At 42.0% G+C, this 21159-nt stretch overlaps 1 protein-coding gene across 1 annotated transcript in view; it reads right to left on the bottom strand.

The window, feature by feature from the left end:
• Window positions 1-21159, bottom strand: part of ATRNL1 (attractin like 1) — a 757637-nt gene that overhangs the window by 51161 nt on the left and 685317 nt on the right. The window lies entirely within an intron of this gene.

Raw genomic sequence — 21159 nt, 5'->3', positions numbered from 1 at the left:
GGTAGTTTATATTTTTATATTTCAATGACGTCTTTCAATGAACAGAAGTTCTCTAATGTAGATGAATTAATTTTTTTTCCATTTTTTGAGCTTTTATTTCGAGCTTTTATATCTTCCAAACTCATTAAAATCTTTTGTAGGATGTCTTCTAAATGCTTTGTATTGTCTTTTATATTAAAAATTTTAAGACATGTAGCATTGATTTTGAGCTATGATGTGAGGTAGGTGTCCAATTTCATTTTTTATATGGAGAGCCAATTTTTCAACACCGTTTCTTGGCATCCCCTCCTTTCCCACTTGTCCACGATGCCAACTTTGTCATGAATCAAGTTTCTGGATATGTGTAGACTCTCAGCATTGTTTTAAAATTGGTTCATATACCCGCACTGGGCCAATACCCCATTGTCTTAATTACTATAGCTTCATAATAATTCTTGAAATCCTGAGAAGCAAATCTCTACAGTTTGATTTTCTTTGGGAGTGCCTTAACTAGTTTTGGCTCTACAATCAAAAAAATTTTTCATTGTTTTTTTTTAACATTTATTCATTTTTTAGAGACAGAGGGAGGCAGAGCATGAGCAGGGGAGCAGCAGAGAAAGAGGGAGACAAAGAATCCAAAGCAGGCTCCAGGCTCTGAGCTGTCAGCACAGAGCCCGACATGGGGCTCGAATCCATGAATCATGAGGTCATGACCTGAGCTGAAGTTGGAAGCCTAACGAACTGAGCCACCCAAGCGCCCACTACAATCAAATTTTTATGAGAACATAGATATTTACATTTGTCGGGAGTGGGGAATTCTCTTAATGGAATTATTTTATAATATTCTATGTGGCATTTGAGTTTTTTCAACCACCAATCAGGTAAAACTGTGATTTTCTTTTTACAAAAATGATTTGTTTGGTAAAAAATACAGGAAAATACAAAAACGAAAGTAAAAATTGTCCTACATCCCACATCTCAAGGTATTCACCATTAACAGTTTTTATATTCCTTCCAGACTTTTCTTTAATACATATACCTATATATGGAGGTATATTTATTTACAATTTTTACATAAAAACGTTTCATCCTATGCATTCTGTTTTGTTGCTTGCTTTTCTTTTCACTCAACAACACATTGTAAAGATATTTCCATGTCAATGAAAGTTGTCATAATTTTAAATAGTCAGTTTTGCTGTAATAACATGCCCCACAGTTCAGTGCTTTATAAATAAAAATATTTATTTTTTGTGTACATGGCACGTCTGAGGTTGGGGGTCACCTCCTATGGCTCTGCTTCACATGTTGCCTCATTTCAGGATCCAAGCGGCCCCTATTTAGGACAGAGGCAGAGGGAAAGATCAGGTGAAGACATGTATTGGCACTTAAAGCCTCTTGCACACAGTGCGTTTGGTCTGAATGAGACATGTGGCTGAGTTTGACATTACTGGGGGAGGGCAGGACACTACTCCCACAGGACGCACCGCTAAGCACAGCAGAGGAGGGGTTACAGAGCCCTTTTTCAAAGAAGGGAAAGCAGATGTGGGAACGATCTACCACAATGATGATTATATAGTATTCCATTGTTATCAATCAGATGGTGCAAATTGGTTTTATAAGTCAAATTTGGCATGCATACATATGACCCACATAGTGTTTTCTTTTACAATTAGATTTAAAATCCAATTTCAAACTCCTCTTTTAGAAAAATTGGAAATCTTGCAGCCTGGCTCAGCATTATTTCATGGCAACAAATAGTTAGAGCTGAGGGTGGCTATCCCCTTGATAGTAAATGCTCTTCATTATCTACAGACCCCATCCCTTTCTATTGTCTTATCTCTGACCCACATCCCTCATTTAACTATTATCATGATCTATCTTAGGAATTTAAGTTTTTTATATTTGCCTAGATGAACTGTATTCCCTTCTCGTTAACATGTAGGATATTTCTAACTTTTCATTATTACATAAAAAGCTGAAATCAACAGTCTTGAATCTACCTTTGAATACTCAAATATCTAATTCTGAAGAGAGATTGATAAAGTACATTCTACATTTTGTTAAATGTTGCCAAACTATCCCTCCAACAACGCACGAGCATGCCCCTTTCTTTGAAAACTGCCACAGACGTTGCCTATGATGTTGTTTCCTCTTTGCTTACCTAATAGGTCGTAAATGATCATTTATTATAGTCACAACTTGCATTGTTTAACTATTAGCAAAGTTGAATATGTTTTAATATTCTCACAGGCTATTCCTATTTCTTTCAGTGGTATGAATGCATGCCAATTGCCTGTTCATTTCCTTCACCTACTTTCCTAGTGGCACAATTATTTTTAAAAATTAACTAACCAGGACTCTTTATTTTAGGAATATTGACTCTGTTATAAATGTCCCGAAGTTTGACAGTGGGTTTTAGTCTTTCACTGTGGTTTTGGTTACAGAATTTATGTGTCAATATTACATTCACAGCCATTAGTCTTTTTCTTTGTGGGTCTTCCGAATTAAGTTTGAAAAATTTTTACTTATATTGTAATATTATGTATATACATGTGTCTTTTCATAGTATGTTATTTTACCCACCTGGAACTTATTTTCATGTGAGGAGTGATAACTCGAATACATATTTTTTTAAATACTACGTGGCCAGCTGTCCTGATACCGCCATTGAAAAATAATCCTTCCTCTACTTATTTGATATTCTTTACTTAACATGGCACTAAATTACCACACATATTTGGGAATATTTCTGTATTCTTTATTCTACTGGTTTCTGTATTCAGTCAAGCCCCATACTGTTTTAATTCATACAGCTTTACGTTTTAATATCTAGAGTAATTTTTCCTTTTCCATTATGATAATCATTACTTTCTCTAGACTTTTACTAGATCTTTTATATCATTATCATTTTAAATAAATGTAGAACCATTTTGTCAAGGTATCCTTTTGCTTTGCTTTCTTTGTCATATTTTGCATTATGGTTATACTTGCTTCAGAAAAAGTTGACTTATTTCTCTATGCTCTGAAATAGTTTAATTAACATTGCTATTGTTTATTTCTTGAAGGCTTAAAACAATGTTCCTATGAAACCATGTGGATCTAGCATATTTTAGGGGTTATCTTTAAAATAGCTTTCTGAAGTTATTTTGTGATTTTTGGTCAATGTAAGCTTTCCAACTTGTGGGTCACGAGTTTCTCTATAATTTAAAAGCACAGTACAGGCAGACAATAATCAACAAGTATATGTTACATATTAGGAAGACAATAAACTATCGGGCCCATACATAATGGGCAATATGGCTTTTTTTTTTTCAATCCGTTGATGTGTGAGGGGAATGAATTAGGGAAATAGGGTTCAACGACTATGAAAATGACAGTGATGGTGACAACGATACAGGGAAAATGAACTGCGCTCCTAGATGCACCCTATTTTCTCCTTTTATATTCTGTTTCTTGGTTTATGGCATCCTTACTCACCTGGTTGATCGAGTTAGCAAACATCAAGCCATCTTTCTGCCTTTACTCACGCTCTTTCCTCTGTCTGGTAACATCTGCACTTCCTATTTGATCCACCTGACAACTTTCTCACATCTTTCTAGACCTACTTCAAGCAGCACCTCCTCTTTGAAGGCCTGTATGATCCCTCTTCTGTATATCACCTTTGGTTACAAGTAGGTGTTCCTTCTTTTTGTCTGTGTCACTTTGTGGGCAACTCAATTAAGAGTACTTACCATACTTTATTGTAGTTACTTGTCTAAATGTCTGTCTTCTTCATAGGACGTTAACATCTTTGAGCAGAGTCTAGCTCTTGTTCACCTTCTATTTGCCTGGTATTTGGCCACGTCTAGTACGTAGTAGATGTTCACTAAGTGTCTGCTGAGTGCACAAAGCAGGGTGGCTTTCCTGGGGTGGGAGGGGGGTGGCGGAGGCAGGAGAGATTTCACTGGGCCTTTCTCAGATGGACGAACCACAGGCCAAAAGGGGGAGGAAGTGACCATTAGCTCTTTCTGGAGTGTCCCAGAGCTGCAAATAATGCATTCACATTAGAACAGAAGGATGAGCATAGACTGTCTGTAACATGCTGCTGGGACAGTAGCGTTTTGGCAGCTGGGAATGTACTGTGCTAGAGAAATACTGAATTACAACAAGTACCTCTGTGTGATTCGGCTGTATCCGCAGTGGACCAGTGTGGCATTGTTCCTTCAGTGCACACAACCCCTTTAACCTCTGTGCCTCTTGTTTAATTTCGGGTCATGCAAATTTCTAATCATTTGTGCCAGGGTAATGAAGGTAAAAATGCTCCTTTTATTTCATTTTTTTTTTCAGAAATGATCTTTGGAGGAACCCAGAGAACATTAAGAGTATAACAGCAATTCAAAATAAGAGGCTTCAGATGAAATTGTTTTAATTACGTAGCCCACTTTGGCATACTTCAGTTTTGATCATTATTTTGGATCTCATGCACACGGCAATTTGAGTTTTACTTAAGAAAACAAGTAAACTAGAATTACCACACACAGCTTGTGAGTGAAACCACAGTTACAACTGCGCTATTAGGAGTTGTCTAATTGACCTAGAGGTATAGTAATTAACTACCAGGGGATAAACTAAAAGCTGATTTTGTAGGCTCCAAGTGTTTCCACACAGGCCCCACATGTTATTTCAGTCTGCCAGAAGCAAAAGTCATTATGGTTGCCTTTGTATAAACAGAAGGAGGCGGATAGTTGTGGTGGATTTTAAAAGAAATGATATTGCCACTCTCACTGTCCAGGAGTGTTATGTGGTACGCCAGAGACACCCCACGAATTTGCTGTTAACTTTAACAAAGAGGATAAATATTTCCCTTATAAGACCGCATTCTTAACCATTATAACAATGCAACCGTGGTCAATATGCTGGTAGCTCCCTCAAAAACTAATTTTCCTTGGGGTATTTTAGAGAGTGCCAGAACATTTATATCACAATCCCAGCATTTTGCAGCGGCCTGGTAAATTCTTTGTAATTTTAGAAAAGGAATAAATATTCCCTCGGTACTATACCTTACGTCCACTGTACCTGTCTGTAGCCAATTTCAAATCTCTCAGATTTTTGTGGAGGTGAGACGAAGTACAGCTTACTGGATAAACAGTGACAAGGCCAGCAAGGTCCTGAACAAAGCTCGGTGTGACTTCCCAAAGAACGGCAAGATGAAGGGAAAGCAACATGATGCCAAACTTGTGTTTCAGTCATTAATTTCATGGCCTCTAAAGTAGAGAAAGCCAGCCATCATCTCAGTCCCATTTCTCCAACTACTCGGGACAGTGGGCCATCTACAACTCCTGCTGGTGCATCTTCAAACATTATGCTAATTAGCTTCATTGATTCGGTATCAATTATGTTCAAGGCACGAGGCTTTATATGTAACACAGGAGTCAGCTCGGGGCTTCCTTGCCCCCTAAAGTCTTGTTCAGAGTCCCCTCTATTCTTCTTGCCTCTTTGCTCACCCTGTGGAAGTATACAGTCCTCCCAAAGACTGTGGTTCATTCTTGAATATGAGACTATGGTGGTCTTTTGAATTTCCTTGAATTCTGGCTTCCTTGAGAAACTTTCCTCTGTCCTGTTGACCCAGGCATGGAACACAAGTCCTTCTTTGATTAACACCAAAAAAAATACCCACATCGAGCATTTGTGATCCAAGAGGCATCACAAATATTAGTTTTGGAGGGGGTTCCTAAGGAAGGAGTCACATTTCAAACCATGCCAGCTGCCTGTCCCATTGCTGGCTTTGCCCCTCCCACCTACCTTCCTGGTTGCTCAGCCCCTGCCTTCTAAATCTCCTGTGGGAGCAGCCAGGTCTCTGTGCTCTAAATGCAGGGCAACTCCGCTCCCTCAGGCCTGTTCCCAAAGCGCTTATGCTAATCCATCAACATGCTCAGCAGAACACTGTCTTCCAATTGGACAGTATTCACCCTTCCCAGAAGAACATTGACATATAAAGAAGAAAAACAACTTTTGCTCTATAATCTACATTTAATTTTTCTACCCAATCATCTTTTAATTAGCTATCATTGTTTCAATTTTATAGAAGGGATAGATAGTGCTTACGGAGTTAAATATATTGCTAAAAGTTAGAGTTTACAAAGCCAGAAACCAGCTCTTTTCTTCGGCACCACACCCTTTCGTGAAGTCCTTCCCACCTGTAGACTTCTTTCTCTCCACCTCCCCTGGCTGCCGGATGGTCCAGATAATCACAGTCACCGTGTCCTATGCCCATCTCCCCCCATCTCATGCTTATCATCTTAAAATTCATCTTCTAACCTCACCCATATAGTGAAACTCTGAATTGCATGTTCAGCAGAGGCTCCTGAGTTGACAAATCAGTGGTCTTTCCATATTCTTCATTCTTCTATTCTTGAGGCATTAGGCACAATTGAGCACATTCTTCTTGAAACCCTTTCTCTCTGGGTTTCCAAGACCTACATGTCCACATATCCAACAGCCATTTTTTTTTTCAAGCAACTGGTCTTGATTCAATGTTTCTAAAACATTAATTTTAATAGAAACCATTTTTTGAGTGAACATTTTATCAGTATAAGGAGCATTTAATTAGATCACTTAATTATAATATAGTACAAATATAATTAGAGTTACAATTACAAGCACAAGGGCATAAACTCAATCCCTCTTCTTTCCCAGTTGTACGAGTTTCCTCTAAGTACTTCCCGATGAGGAAAGATTTCTATCAGACTGCAAATCCATTGTAGAATATGCAGTGCTACGACTTATTAATATGGGTGGCTTGAGGGGGCTTTCAGTCTTCTGTAATCTCTATCTGCTTCCTCCCCAAATAAGTAGACAGTACAGTTTAGATGTTATACTTGCTAAGCCCGCTTTCAAAGAGTTCATAGTCTGACAAGATGGATATCATCAGCATGAAACATTGCTAGCCTAGAATCCAACTATTTTTATTATGAGGCAACAAGAAAAGCAGTATTACTTTGAATGACTCTGTATTACATAAAAGTTTTTAACAGTTTCTGTACATATTGAAATCACTGGCGGCTAAATAGGACAGAAAATGTAATGCTAGATATAAATAGTATGAGGAAAAATTAAGGAATTTTTATATCATGATTTTGGAAACTGTAAACCTCCTCTTATTGGGTAAATGATCTTTTATATGAAGATAAACCCTACTCCTGCAGGAGGGAATGGTCACTGGCTGTGTTTGCACTGTCAAGCAAGTTTCTTTAAAAAAAAAGCCATAAAATTTTGCTTTAGTGAAAACTACCATTGAATGCCTTGCAACTTAAGAAATATGCTTCTGAGAGAAAAAAATGCGCCCCGATTCTAGAACACTCAGGGTAAGTATAGCAGAAGAAAACAAACTAACAAAAAACTATTTGATAGGGTTTCAACAGACTCGGTAGACTTGTCCCTATTCACACTCGCATGCGTCTTATTTCCCAGGGTTTTGCTGTCAACCCATATCAGGATGGGGTTGTTTTTCCTACCCTGCCTCAATCCTTCAAGGAGTAAATGTGTGTGCCTCTGCACCACATCTTTGTAATAAGTTGATGGATTAACAATAAGGAATAATAATAAAGTCCCATTTAACCATAGCATACTGTAGACCAGGTAAAACTATCTGATCAACACAACACAGCAGTATAAGTTTTACTAAGAAAAAACAAAGTTCTGGGGCGCCTGGGTGGCGCAGTCGGTTAAGCGTCCGACTTCAGCCAGGTCATGATCTCGCGGTCCGTGAGTTCAAGCCCCGCGTCAGGCTCTGGGCTGTTGGCTCGGAGCCTGGAGCCTGTTTCCGATTCTGTGTCTCCCTCTCTCTCTGACCCTCCCCCGTTCATGCTCTGTCTCTCTCTGTCCCAAAAATAAATAAAAAAACGTTGAAAAAAAATTTAAAAAAAAAAAAAAAGAAAAAACAAAGTTCTACTGGCTTACCTAACAAAGTTAAATGAATCTCATTCAGATAACCTAACTGCCAAAACAAAAGAAAACGGAAGCTATCATTTCTCATGATATTTGAAAGTTACTGTCTATTTTAAGGACAAAAATTCTCTACAAGGAACTAAGTGAGTTATAGTATTTGGAGGAGATGAATTTGAAAGAGAAGAAAGTGAGGGATAAATATCTAATCAATAGACCCAAGGATAGAGGAGTAACTGGTAAGAGATCCAAGTTAATTCGCTGTGAAACTTAATCATTTGCTCCAAACGTGGCACATAATTCTATGTGCCATTTAATTTGACATACTGTCCACATGAAGATTCTGCATGAAAATAATTACATATCCCCTCATGCATTTGCCGAACTCCACATTTCAGAAGACAGAGACAAAGCCATCAAGCCCAGTCCTAATTCTGTTCTTAGACAAAGTTCACAAGCTCAGGCAGTTTAAAGATAACAACTGGACTTCCCACCTCTCCTGGCTTCCAGGACACCACCCCTTACATTCTTTGCATCATTCCCCTTCTTCTTTTTTTTTTTTTTAAATTAAGTTTATTTATTTATTTTGAGAGAGAGAAAAAGAGTGCGAGCAGAGGGAGGGGCAGAGAGAGAGGGAAGAGAGAGAATCCCAAGCAGGCTCTATGCTGTCACCATGTGCCCGACATGACATGGGGGCTGACCTCACAATCACGACCTGAGCCAAAATCAAGAGTCAGACGCTTAACCAATGGAGCCACCCAGGCGCCCCGGTGAATTTTCCCTTCTATAAATGTCCTCACTATCAATTCTCTTCCTTGCCCACCCATATTTTGAACATAAAAAATGGATGCCCGTTTCACATATTGCAAGATTTCATTTACCATTAGAAGAATATGTTGAAAACACGACGAACGTATGATTGTTTTTAAATTTTTGCCCAGGGAAGGTAGAAGACATTTTCCAAAAGAAAATGCCCATCAACCCCGTGGGCTGGAGGTGCCCTCATGCCCACACATCTTGATTTGCACCTTTAAAGCCAAACAGGATTTTCTCTTGCATTTCATGAGTTCCCAGTTGGCATCAGCAGTAAAGAGTACCATCTGAGAGAAACTGACTGACCTCCAACCTGACAACGATAAATGTAGTATCCAAACTGAATAGTCTCATCAGAAACATCTTTCAACACTAATTTGACACAGAGGCAAATAGGCCATTGAGCAAATCTGTAAACCAAAGGTGTCAGATACTAAAAGGTACCATTAGGCTGATAAAAATATCCCCGCATATGAGTAGGCATATTATGGGGCTATATTTCCTGGCACCTAAAGTTTATTGGCTCTTTCTCCAAACCTGACAGTGTCCTTCACGAACTATCAAACATATCATAACACAAGCTATGAAAGAAAATAAAAAGTGTACATTTCTTTAATCTTTTCCGGTAGCAGGTAAACGTAGCACCTTTGGAAAAAAATAATGTGAAATAACAAGAAACAGCAATTTTCAAAAAGATGACTGAGGAAAAAAATCTTATTTTATAGGCACTGTGAGTCACACAAAGACCCTCGATGCACTACCATTACGGGAAATTTTAACAAAGATACCATGAAAATAGGTGATGAATGAGGGTGACAGAGAAAGATTCATACTACCAAGTGCTCAATCAGATGTCTTTGTGTTGGTGAAATAGCTTTAAAAATTAACTGTGTTCTGGCTGGTGAAAAATGGAATCCTTCAACTTCCCAACCTGGACGTAATCAGTTTCTACATTCTTCACGCTACAGAGGCCGCCACTTTTCCCGTGTGCTTTCGTGGCCACAACCGACAGCGATACGGGAGCAGAAAAAATGATAAAAGGGCTGACGAGGGCTTCTCTGGCTCTCCTGTGATGAATACCTTCATGATTCACTGTTCTGACTGTACATAAAGCCAAAAGCTGGTCTTACTTATGCAAACATAGATGAGTGTGCATATCAAAGAAAAAAAGGACAAGACACTTTGTGGCCGTGGTCTGTCTCATCTGGAAACCACCCCCACGCCCCCCACCCAAATAAAACAGACACACCAGAAACATACTATCCAAAACACACTGACCAATTATGAGAATATCACCTTGGCTTTAGAATATGTAACTCAAATACAGATACTTATGTTCTTTAGAATGTCCCTACAGTCTTGGCAAAATTCTACAAACAATCCTTCAGAATCTACTATCCACGTTAGGTCTGGAGGTTACAACGGGCAGATTAATTCCACTACTTATCGGTACTCCTTCTCAGGGTGGATAAATATTCAGCTATTTCCCAAACTCTGCAGTATGACATCGTGGTTGAGTAGGTTTTGGAGTCAGACACGTCAGGGGCACCAGAGTGGCTCTGTCAGTCAAGCGTCTGACTTCAGCTCAGGTCATGATCTCACGGTTTGTGGGTTCAAGCCCTGTGTTGGGCTCTGTCCTGACAGCTCAGAGCCTGGAACCTGTTTTGGGTTCTGTGTCTCCCTCTTTCTATCTGCCCCTCCCCCAATGACACGCTCCCTCTCTCTCCCTCTCTTGCAAAAATAAATAAAAATTAAAAAAAATTTTAGAGCCAGACACATCTGAGCTCACCTCCAGAGGCAGTTAATTGTGAGCTATGTGGTCTAGAACAAGACACATCAGCTCGGAGATAAGAATGGCTCCCCTGCAGAATTGCTGAAAGAATTACTGTGTGACAGTGTATATACGGCACCTTGTGCACTCTCTAGCACATAAATATCATCCTGAAAAGCTTCATTTATATCATCACAGCAGAGGAAGCCACAGTATTTCATAAAAAACTGACTTTTTGTGGGGGGAGAGGGACTCAGCTTGCTGTGCAGGTTAGCTAGCACGGCCCAAATGCGTGTCAGTCCTGGAAACAAAGAGCGATGGGTTATGAAAGAAACGTCTGCTAATTTTGTTCCATATCTGCCGTTCTGCTTCTCTCTGGTTTTATCTACGCCTCCATTTTTATCTTCTGAAATCTCTACTTATTCGTTTAATCAACCATTTGTGTTCATTTGTATTAATTGCCAAACATGTGAGATGTCAAACTCGTCCCTGTTCTGTAAAGGTGGCTAGGACTTAGATCCTGTCCTCTTTGGGGAGTTTATGGCTTGGTAGAGATGACTAGTTTTCACTCACATCTGGTTCTACATATCTTCCTGGCATGTGGGAAGGCTCTACTCCATTGTCCCATCCATTTAGGAGGGGTCACATTACTAGTTCTAATAGAAGTGACATGACATTCGTGGGCTACGACACCCTTGTAAGCCATATGTTAGGAAAATAGCATAATAAGATGAAGGAAACCCAATCCTCGGGTTACTGGATAGAGAACTGCTTCAGTCAGTTCATCGGATGGGATGTGAGTGAAATTTTATCTGTTATTTATTTTTTGAGTGACTAGTGGTTACTTATACCAATTAGTACACACAGAGAAAAAATGCAGAGTAATTACTGTAGAAGGTAATAAATATCGTATCAGAGCATTTGAAGAGCACTTCAGCTGTGAAGACCACACATAGGAGATGCCATTTTAGTCCAATCTGAAAAACAGGTGTCACTTAGCTATCTGACAACAGGGAAGAAAGGAATTTGACAGGGCAGAACTACTCACGAACCAAGGTGGAGAGGTAAGAACCTATAGGGCTTCCTGATTCTCCACCGGGCCACGAGCTAGGCTACAAAGCATGAGAGGACATGCGTGGTCGCTGTCCTAGTGGAGCTGGCGGCCTCATGAGGGAGTCAGACATTCATCAAAGAATTTCAAAAAAATGAATGTTGAGTTACAGCTGTGACAAATAGGCAGACAAATAAGTGGTGTGATGAGATCACAGAATAAGAGGAGCAGATTGAAATAGAGGCCAGAGAAGGTTCCCTGAGGAAGAAGTGACTGAGCTAAGACCTAAGGGAGAACAGGAGTTCACTACATGAATTATGTTGGTGGCAAGAGAGCAAGGTGTGAGGGGACAGGCATCTCAGGGAACCTGGCCTGGGACAAGCGTGGGGAGGCAGGCAGGGGCAGATCTCACGTGACCACATTGTGGATTTTCACCTTTGTCATGAGAGCAATGGAAAGTCATCGAGATATCTTAAACAAGATGACGATGAAATCCAGTATGGGTATCCAAAGGATACTCTTCTCCACAAACTATTGTGGAAAATAAATTGTGAGAGTCAAATCAGGGAAGTCAGTTAGGAGGATATTGGGAAATGTTCAGGTAACAGACAAGGGGCACTTGAGCAAGGATGGTGGCAGTGGGGACAGAGGATGGACAGAAGAGGAGGGATGTGAGAGATGGAGAACTTGGTGACAAATTAGATAAGGGGATAACATAGAGGAAGGTTTCTCATTTGCATGATATAGCGGCTGGCGATGCCATTCGTTGAAGTGAGGTAAGGTAGATAAAGAACTAGATTTGGTGAAAAAAGTTATGAGTTCTATCTTGAATAGGTTGAGTTTGAGGTGTCTTGGGGACAGCCAAGAGGAAATGGCAGAGAAACAGCTCGATCTCTGGGCCTGGTTTGTAGAATAGCGCGTCTCAAATCTGGATATGCCCACAGTCACCTGGGGACGTGGTTATAATGCAGATTCTTACTCGGTAGGAGAGGGGTCCGTGATTCTGCATTTTTAACATATTCACAAGTGATGCCAATGCCACTGATCTACAGATCACACTTTAAGTAGCAAAAGTTGAGGACAAGTCTGGTTGGAGCTAAAACTTATGAGAAACTATAATGAAAGCCTTGGGTGTGGATGGGAGGGCTTCAAGTCCAGAGTGGTAGGAGATCAGGGTCCAGAAATGAGCCTTAAGTGACACTAACTTTTAATGGCTGGATAGAGGTGTATAAGCCTGCAAAGAAGGCAAGTGGGATAGACAGAAAGATAGAGGAAAACCAGAAAATTATACAAGGGAGGTCAAGGTAGGAGAGTATTTTAGGCAAGAGGGAACAAGACTGTTTTGGCATAGGATGGGGCCAGAAGGTAGGCTGGAGTGGACATGAGGAGAAGGTAGGGAGATGGGGTCAGGGCGCACAGTAAATTCTTCAGAGAAACTTGATGTGAAGAGGATAAGAGATGAAGCGGCTGTGGGTGGCAAATGGGGGGTCCTGCGCTTTTTGTTTTGAATGCCGTATCCTTAAGCAAATTCCCTGTTCTGGAGCTTCCGCTGAATCCCTACTTCATTGCGAGTCCTTCCCTGATTCCCTGCAGACTCAGGCCCTCCTGTCACAGCACACCGTGCATGTACCCGTCACATAATAACCCTGCTCCATAGCAGCGGTTCTCAAAGTATGGTCCGCAGACCCCTAGGGTCCTTGAGGCTCTTTGGCGGGGGGCGGGGCAGGGTCACAAGGTGAAAACACTTTTCACAATATTAAGACATTCTTTGCCAAAATAACACTAAGATATCGTTTGCCTTTTTTGGTCGGGTAATGGTACGAAAGGCATGTTGGGTACAACTGTTGGAGTTTCCGCCTGAATCGAGGCAGGGCCACCAAAGTGGAATAGCAGCCAGGTGTTCTCCGTTTGCGACACTCTCCCAGCAAAAACTAATACAGTTTGGCATGAAAATGTTTTAATCCATTAAATCTTGACCGTTGTGGACATGTCCTTTAAATATTCCGTGGGACGAAATGCGGAGCACGCGTAAGGCACTCTGTCCTGTACCACAACGTGACAGGCGTCTCAGGGAAGGCACTTCCAAGACTGTTAGAATGGCCAGCTGAACTAGCTGCACTTTCTCTTACGGGAAGCCATTTTTTTCTCTTACACCAAGGACTGACAAATTATGGTTGTTCAGACTCAGGTATATGGCAGACATTTTCTCAGAAATGAACAAAGTAAGGCCGTCACTTTAAGGAAAACAACGGACAGTATGGGTGGCCAGTGATAAAAAATATAAGCTTCAAAGTGAAAATAAGAATTACGGCATTTGAAAATGTCTCCATTTTCTCATAGAGCACATAGCAATACTATAACCCATAAAAACAAAAGCTCTCTGGGTCTCTAATCATTTCCAGAAGTGAAAACAAATGTTTGAGAACAGCTGTCCTATGTCATCACCTTCCTTTTAGTGGGCAGGCTCCTACAGGGCAGAGACGAGTCCTTCCCATCTTTGAAGGCCCAGTGGCAAAGTGTGATGCCTGCACAGAGTGAACACTCAATAAGTCTTTGGCAGACTCAAATGAGTGGACTACTGCAGAAAATATTCGAAATGAAGGTGAAACTAACGGGAGAAAAAGTAACTTGGATCTGTACTCAAATTTGACAGAAACCTCAAAAGCCTGAGCATGTTTACAAATTTGACGGTAATTTTATGTCCAGGAAATTTCCCGAAGGAAGTAATTTATTCTAAGGCTACGCATAGAGATGTAGCTATGAGAACAGTACAACCCATACTGAGAAAATATATGGATCCGCTTTAAAAGAAAAGTTCTTACAGAACCCCCATGTTAAATTATTTTTACCATGTAACTTAAACGTGTGAAAATATGAATTACACAGGAACTCTTTATGCTTATAGCTCTTAAGCTATACCACCCAAACAAATTTAAAACAAATCTGTGCGTTAAATACAATACTTACAAACAAATAAATTTCAAACCAACAGCATTAATTTAGGGTGCCTGATATTTATTTGAACCTGGATTACTGCTTGCTGTGCAAATATGGTATCAACTTTTGGATTTCTTTTTTTAGTCTGATGTATCTATGCTACTGCCACGTGATGACATTCCTGCCACCACTTTCCTCTGTTTGAGCTTCATTTGTTTGGCACAGTATGAAGTCTTTTGGTTTCTCATGGTGGGTCATTTGTGCACGAAGTTGACCTTCACCAGTTCTTATCTGTCCACCATGGCTCCAGTACACTGTGAATACAGAGGCAGACTCAGGCACTGAGATTGTCCCAGGTAATTATTTAGAATAGATGGTCTAGAATATGCTCATGGAAACACAATGTTTAAAAATCCTTTTAGAGAACGCTTACACAGGGAAGAGTAAAATAGTGATGATTAATGATGAAAAAGTGGAAATAACCCAAATGTCCATTAAAAATGATTAAGTAATTTAGGATCCATCAATATTACAGAATATTATGGGATCATGGTCAATATGATGAGAAATAATATTTCATTAGAATAGTCATAATACACAGCTTAAAAAAAAGCAGGTTATGGAGCGCCTGGGTGGCTCAGCTGGTTAAGCACCTGACTTTGACTCAGGTCATGATCTCACGGTTCGTGAGTTTGAGCCCAGCGTCGGGCTCTGTGCTGACAGCTCAGAGCCCGGAGCCTGCTTTGGATTCTGTGTCTCCCTCTCTCTCTGCCCCTCCCCAACTCGTGCTCTCTCTCTCTTTCTGAAAAGTAAACATTGAAAAAAAGCAGCTTACAATATTTTATATCATTTATATTTTATATCTGGAGGGACAGGGAGGGAGGGAGAAGGAAAGATTCCTCTAGAAAAGAGGCTGGAAGAACAGAAAGTTAATATTAATATGGTATTGTAAGTGATTTCTATTTTCTTCTGTGTATTTTTTCAATGTTCCAAAAACTTGCTACAGTGAATGTGTATTAGCATTTAAAATCAGATACAAAGTGTTACTCTTTAAAAAGAATTCTTATACAAAGCACTTGACACAAAACTACTGGACTTAATAGCTTAGAGACAGGTCATATTTAGTAAGATAACTTCTGAGTACTTGTTATTCGATGTGAACCTAGAAAAACAAAACAAAACAAAACAAAACAGTGAGAATTGATTGGTGCAATTCATGCCTAGTGGTGAAGTGAACTGCAGAGGACGTCTTCCTGAGAGTGGGGCAGTATTATCACAGTCCCACCTCCAAGGAGCTAACAATATTATTATTAATTCTTGTCATACTATACGATCTCTGTGAGAACAATGGAATTTAAAATGAGACGTGATTCTTTGAGTCTGTTTATTATTATTATTTTTTTTGGAGAAGGCACAAATTTTACATAAGTACTCTCTACTTATACAGTCACTGTTCATCATTTAATTATATAGTTAATGCCATGGATTACAATAGTGAGTGCGCAAAGATGTAATTATAGGATAAGTACCTGGTAATTTCTATTCTCTAAAGTGAAGACTGAATGCTAATTAGCTTTAAGCATATTACAGTAGGTGTAATTATCAGGTAATCTTTGGGAATGTGTACCTTTTGGATCAGCACTTATTAAGAAAATCCCATGTAGTTACTGAGGAATGTCATAAAAAGCTGCAGACCTTTGTGCACTGATAAAAAAGAATAATTAGAGACGCTGATTCCACTGTCACCTTATTGGTATTCCTATATCCCCGCTGCTCCCTTGTATTTCGGTCTGTCTAAATGCTCAATTATTCAATATTCCCAGCTACCTGGGAAACCTGGCAAAGCTGAACATGCGATGCACATCTAAGTACAAAAGGCCCGAAGAAGAAGCCAAGTCCAGCAAATAGAGCCCCTCTTCGGCGGTTTTTGCATTTAAATATGAAATCCTAACCAAGTGTCCAGGTGGCGAAAATTTTTGCTTCAGCAGCTGCCGCACCGACTCAGGAATTCAAAAGCAGAAGCCCAACAGATGAACGATTCCCCGTAATATTATCTCTGCAACATGCAATTTGTTCTCAATGATAATTAGATATTTAGAGAGAGCCATAATCAGGAAGAAGCGGCTTAATGCTTTTTGTGGTGGCGGCTGTTTGCAGAGAATCTCCCGACAGCCGGGGGATCCACTGTGGGAGCGACGTGATTCTGTCATTGGAGAGTGCTGGCTCTACAGAGAGAGACGGCCGACACGTTCTGTGCTGTGAAATAAAACCATCCTAAATTCGAACCTTTCTAGAGTTAATTGGTGTGTGTCATAGCTCCCATCCTTGAAAATAGGCCAGGATTCTGTTTGTAAGTGCTTCATAGCACGGATTATCAAAAGAAATATTGGGCCTGATATAAAAAGCAATGAGGTAAAATACAGTTTCAAACGTGTTTTGGAAGGATGACGGCTAACACAGCCAGGTAAAGGTAAGGTCCAGATGGAAAGTGCTATTTTCTTTTGCTTGTTTATGACGGCTGGTTCCCTTTTGCCTCGGCTCTAGAATTGCCACTATCAGAGCTCATATCTCAGTGTGCATTGTTTTTCCTGGTATTTTATTTACAGAATCAACTACCAGGTTCCTTTCTACGAACAGAGTGGACATCAAGCTACTGGAAAACGTCATTCCTGACGCTGACCTCAAACGCCCCACCGCAGGCTGAGTGAAGAGAACAAGAAGATTGTTCTGTACATCTGAAGGGTGCAAGCTATTTCCCAACAGGGCAGAGACCCTCGCCCCAGCGGGATCGTTCATCTCCAGAGTCATAGTTCTCTCTATACCCAAATCCCAGAAGACTCTTTCCTGCTCTCTCCTCTCCAGCGGTAACTACTAAACTGACTATCGCCACTGATGAGTTGTCATTAAAAAAGCAACTTGATGTAAATGCAATCATGTAATACATACTCTGTTCTGGCTGGCTTCTTTCGCTTGACCTTACCTAAGGGAGATTCTTCTGCAGTGCAGCGTGTAGAGATAGTTTATTCCTCTGTTGTGTACTAGTCCTGTGTGGGAATAGACGACACGCTCCTGTTGGTGGCCGTTTGGGCTGTGCTCAGCATTTAGCTATTATAACTACGCTGCTATGAGCATTCATGTTCATGCCCTTTGGTATTCATTTATACCCATTTCTGTTGGGTTTATACCTAAAGATATAATGGGCCTGCTGACTCCTAACAGTTGTAACTCACTCGTACGCATGCGAGCTTTGTTTTTCTAGAAGAGAGTTTTGTTAAGGAATGGGTCTGAGACGGACTGAGAAGTGAGAAAGGAAACGACACCTCTTTTTCCTCTGGGGCTTGTGGGCTGGATGTGAGTCCGTGTGCAGGAGGGGTAAAGGGTGCTTGCACATTTCAATGGGTGTGAAGAGAGGCGTCCAGGAACCAGACGGTGCATGACCACCACCTGCACAAAGTGAGCTCAGGTCTTTTGCCTCAGTAGGAGTTTGGGATTATCAAGAGGTTGCAGCCTTGGACAGCTACGGGCATCTGCTCCCCTGATAGGCCATGACATTGGAAGGCATTTAAAGACTTCACGGGCAAGGGACAGGAACAAGGGACAGCTGGAGTCAGAGGGTTCAAACAACACCGAAGTCACATGGTAACTGTGGTTCATTCATTTGGGGACTTCCAGAAATAACTAGCAGCCCACTGGGGGGCGGGAAACGTTAATGGCTCTCTATCTGGCAAGGGTTGAAGTATTTGTAGACATCTGGTTAATTATAAAACCAGCCGACACTCAAAGGGCTTAGTGCTATTAGCGGCAAAAACCCAACAGCCAGTGGGGGGATAGATGCCACTCCATTCCCCACTCTGCTTCTCACTCCAATGCAGACCCCTCTCTCCCCAAAACTCTCTCTCTCTACCCCTCTGTGACAAAACCAGCAAGCAGTTTTAACCCTGCCTAGAAGGACTCTGAAAGGCTTCACAGAGGAGATGACAGTGATGTATGGCCCTGAAGAGTGATAGGATTTTTTCTTATCGGCTGAAGGCACATCAGGTGAAGGTATACGGCACCTGCTGGGAACCCAGAAAGTTGAAGCGGGAGTCAGAGCCTGAGCGGTGTTTTTCAGACCACTTATTTAGTTTGTAAACGCTGCCCCAGTCTGAATGGGGAGAACCTGAGGGCTAGCTTTATCCCCAGGCTGGCCTCACCTCCAGCTTGTCTGGGCACCCTGCCAGCACTACAGTGTATGTGCGTATTTGCTGAGCTCTGTTTTTATCCAAGACCTTTGGTGGCTCACGTTTCCCACCTCCTAAACCCCTTCCCCAGAGACAACACCTGCTTGTGAATGCTAGGTGCTGAGCCTGTATCATCTACCAGTTTCCGTTTGTGCCCAGGACCTTGGTTGTGCGGGTCTCAATCCAGTGGGGTTGGGGATGGGACCTGAGAGCTAGAAAACGAGTCTGGGAAGAAACTGAGGGCTGCTAGGAGGAGAGGTTTGAATTCTACCTCATCAGAAATGGCTAGCCCTCAAAGACCTGTAAGTGAGAGGACAGGCTGCATGTGTCCGAGGATGTCACATCTAGCCCCGGTGTGGCAGAGGGACGAGTGAGGCAGGGGGGCCGTGTGGAGGCCTGGAGAAGCTGCTGAGTTGTAGCCCAAGGCCAGGGCAAGGTGATGGGATTTACAGCAGATACACCTGGGGAGCTAGCACTCAGCTGAGGCCAAAATATTTCAGCTGTGTGATCATCAGTTTCCACATGTATACAACAGACGCAATGGATGAGAAAGTTAGCCTGGAGTGAGTCAAGGAGTTATCCAGTACCTGGCTTTGTAAACTACAGAAACAGTCTAGGGAATCAGGGGCCAGATCAATACCACCGTTTGACCACATGCAGAGGTTGACGAGGGTTGAGAATGACTCGGATACTTGGGTTAGGCAAACAGAGAGAACACAAGAAAGAAAGATTTGGGAGAAAAAGCTACTGAGTTAAGTGCTGGCCTCAGCGCATCTGAGACCTGGGCATCGGCACCCAGGCAGAGACCACGCAATCTTCAGGGCGCTGCGAATGTCTGTGTCCACTGTCCACGGACAAGGACGGCTGGGGAGGGACACCTGGGTGGCTCAGTAGGTTAAGTGTCCAACTTTGGCTCAGGTCATGATCTCACGGTGTGTGAGTTCAAGTCCCACGTCAAGCTCCGTGCTGACAGCCCAGAGCCTGGAGCCTACTTCAGATTCTGTGTCTCCCTCTCTCTCTGCCCCTCCCCTGCTCCCTCTGTCTGTTTCTCTCTCTAAAATAAATAAAAATTAGAAAAAAAAAAAACTAATTAAAAAGAACCCTTGGGGAAGTGTGAGCTGAGACACAGCTCATGCTCCGAGGGCCAAGCCCTGAACTCTGGGGCGGATGTGCATTTGCCGAGAGGCAGTACGGAGCCTGTGGTGGCCCTGGCAAAAGGATACTCCCGTCCACAGGTGAGAAGTGAGCAGGGTAGGCCGGGGGCAGTGCTCAGACGTGGGACAGCCCAAGCCTCGCACCAGCCAGGCATCACCCTCAGCGCAAAACTCAGGAAGCCCTTGGTAGAGGGAGCCCCTGAAGCTCCTGAAAAGAAGGACAGGCCCTGAGGACACAAGTCCCAGGCAGCCCCACAAACACACGGGTAGGGAGCCCCCGCATCTCTGATTAATAGTCGAGGGGCATCAGGTGATTCAGATACTCAGAGAATATCTGAGTGGGAAGGGGCCTCATAACTACCCATCCAAAACTTGTTCTTTTTGTTTTCCCCCGGGGGGAAAAAAACCCAACACCACCCTCATCTTGTGATTAAGTGCTTGCTGGTCTCTTCTAAGGCAGGCCTTTCACTACTGTGCATAATAAATACTTGGGAGCACAAAGGGCGTCACTACACTCAAGTGCACAAGATAGTTAGGGTGAAAATTCAGTACCACTCAGGCTGGTGACAGGGACACAGCTGGCCTCTAGGCATTTTACCACATTAATCACAAGCTTCTGGGTCCTTCCAGGTCCGTGCCCATTTTAATGATCACTGGTCTTCTCTAGTCAGAGCCCGAGGTTCCTCGCTTTTCTCCTTAGACCACCCGTTCCCAGCCTGTGTCCCAGATCCCTGGGTCCTTCCAAAAGAGGGCTTTCTAGTGTGAGCTACAGATGTACCTCCTGGGCTGGTAGGGGCAGCCAGCCTAGGTAAAGCACTCTGCTTGAGGCCTGGAGCAAGATGATGATCCTGAAATAATTTTGGCTCCTGGTCCAGCATATAAGCTGCTTCCTGTCCGAGGCAGTCGGACAATTATTTGCAGATACTTGTTAGCGTCGCCTCTGGTGTTGGCTTTTACCATCTGGCGAATTTTGATTTCTAGCTTCTGAAGTTTTCTGGCTCCTGAATTCAGTTTTTATTGCTCCATTGTGACCTCAGGCTTCTCCACACTATTCTTTCGACCATTTCCTATCCGTCACCCACAGCCTCTTCTTGGCTCCCCAACTTACACGTGCCCACGAGGGTGTGCAATCTCAGTTTCAGTCTGAAAATGTTCTCCTTGCAGCCCCTTGAACCACAGTTGGGCCAGAATATCTAGTATTCCTCTCAAAAAACAAACAAAAAAAAGCCTCATGGTGATTATTTTTTATTTAAAATTTATCTACTATCTATTTCCAGAAACAGATTTAAAGTCGCTAAATAAGGGTGCCTG

Source organism: Panthera tigris, chromosome D2 (genome assembly GCF_018350195.1).
Source record: "Panthera tigris isolate Pti1 chromosome D2, P.tigris_Pti1_mat1.1, whole genome shotgun sequence".
NCBI classification, from domain to species: Eukaryota; Metazoa; Chordata; class Mammalia; order Carnivora; family Felidae; genus Panthera; species Panthera tigris.
This window is presented reverse-complemented; position numbering and strand designations above follow the sequence as displayed.